Source organism: Clinocottus analis, unplaced genomic scaffold (assembly GCF_023055335.1).
Source record: "Clinocottus analis isolate CAN_PGR_092001 unplaced genomic scaffold, fCliAna1.0.p SCAF_18, whole genome shotgun sequence".
Classification (NCBI taxonomy): domain Eukaryota; kingdom Metazoa; phylum Chordata; class Actinopteri; order Perciformes; family Cottidae; genus Clinocottus; species Clinocottus analis.
The window spans coordinates 9740302-9742500 of NW_027175909.1; positions in this window are offsets into that span (position 1 = coordinate 9740302).

Below are 2199 nucleotides of genomic sequence, written 5' to 3' on the forward strand. Positions count from 1 at the left end.
AGGCTATAACTTCATTGAAAGAAATGAGCGGTTTATATTAACCACAATGAAGACAAACTGGTACAGTGGCTGCTCTTTCCTGTGAAAGTGATCACATCTTTATGGCTCCCGTCGCTGCTCTTTACAGATCTGTTTCCCAGAGGTATTTGATGGGGAGAGCCAAAGAGGGAGGAAGTGTGGGTCTGCAGCCCCCGTGTTAACAATGGCTCTCCTCAGACCCCCGGCCCAGGCCCAGCCAGTCATGAAACACCATGGAGATGTTATTGACCTCAAGGTTAACTCTCCTCAGGTAAGCCTGGGAGATAATGGACAAAGAGCAGTTCTTTTACAGGTGGAGTGACACGGCATATCCGCGCGGCGCAGCTCCTTTCGCATTGACAGATTTTCTAATTCACTGCAGATTCCCATAAAAGTGGGTGGCCAGGGCCAGCTCTGCCCTACAGAGGGCCCATTCATGCTGGGTGGGATAAGGGGCCCGGCCAAATTAACCTGGATTAATTTAAAAGAGCAAAGAGTCCTTACATCCGAATAAAATGAAGATCAATAAATTAAATGTCCGGGTCAGGATGTCAAGTTGCAGCGATGATCGACTGACACACTGAAAGCTACGTTCTTTGGCTGAAAGCGGGAGAAAAAAATGTGCGAGAGAATCCTTAATTACTTTATTCCAAGGAAGAGAAGTGCTTCCATGCGTCTCTCTTTACATGCTAGAGTTGCGCTCCTATAAACACACTCATGTCAGAAAAGAATGCTCATTATTTCTCTCATTTGGCTCTGGGATTAGTCACTGCAACAGAAAAAGAAACCACTCGGACGTTTTTAAACTTGTTTGTACCCCACAGTAAGAATTATTATTTAATCTGTGATTTATGTCCCAGGATTTTCCACTAACATTTTTTTTTCTTCACTCCATGTAGGGCTAGACTGTTTTCTTCTCCTCCACAGACTGGGATTGGATGAGAGTGGATTTTTTTTTTTTATCTCTTTAATTCCAATAATGTCTTATAGATGTTAATTTGTTCACCGGAGACCATGAAGTTGGTGCCTCAAAGAAAAGGTGTGTCATGAAGAGACAAGATGGCCATGCGTCTGTGGTGGGGCAGCTAGACCTAAACCTGAACCACGACATGTCATTCACTACATGATCAATTATCCAGTAAGGGCAGCCTTGTAAGGAGACCATCTCATCATGCAGCCATTAATATCTTAACAGTGTCTGCCTGGAGATGACATGCAGGACAATGGAAAGAGGGCCAAAGAAATGAACGAGTGGCTCAAGTCCAAGCTGTTAGCAGATTAAAGTGACTTAAAGATGCAGGGACCCGAATCCTCCATGACAGAAGGTTAGGTCGGAGACACAGAGATTTTGGTAAGGTCATTTGAAGGGTTTTTCCTTATTATGTGAGAGTAGTCTAAAGTCACTGACAACAAACATACTACAACACTTATACAACACTATATATTTACTTTAGTTGTAAAGCTACATTCAAAGCACATTTTTTCATACTTGAGATTGTTTGATATAAGATAGCAGATTTCTGTCTCGGCATGAACATTTAGTTTGCCACTTGCCATTAAATATTACATTTTGCTCATATGGAAAATTCTGTTTTTTAATCAAAGAGATGATTCATATATGGGTTACAAATGGACAATTCACACATGTTGGCATTTGTTCAACACGTTTTTTTATTTGCTTTGATTTACCTGTCTTTGTGAAGGAACGAGAACTAAATTATCACATTTGCTGAATTTCCCCTCAATTGTCCAATTGTATGATGTCTTTTTAAATTAAATAGCAAACCTGTCGCTGAGGCAGGCTTCGCAAATATGCCAACAGGATACTTCCTCAGATTAGCAGGGCTGTTTACACAGTCCCCTGGTAATCTGGGCCACAGGGGACATACCTGTACTGTGTCAGAGACCGAGCTAGAGTTACACAGTGGGACCAACCAGCCACAACGGCCCACACCAGAATACGATCCAGAGGGTCCAGCGGGACTGGCCTGGCTCCAGAGGGCTTGGCACTGGGTACAACTGGCCTCGTCTCCCCCTGCCAGACAAGGGGAGGAGTGGTGTGTATGTGTGCAGTTGTGTATGGCGGTAGTGGGAGGGGTATACCGGCTGCCACCTCTATATCCTTCCTTCCTGTTCTTGTTTTTTTTTTGGAGACATACTTTGGTAATTGGCTTGTCTACA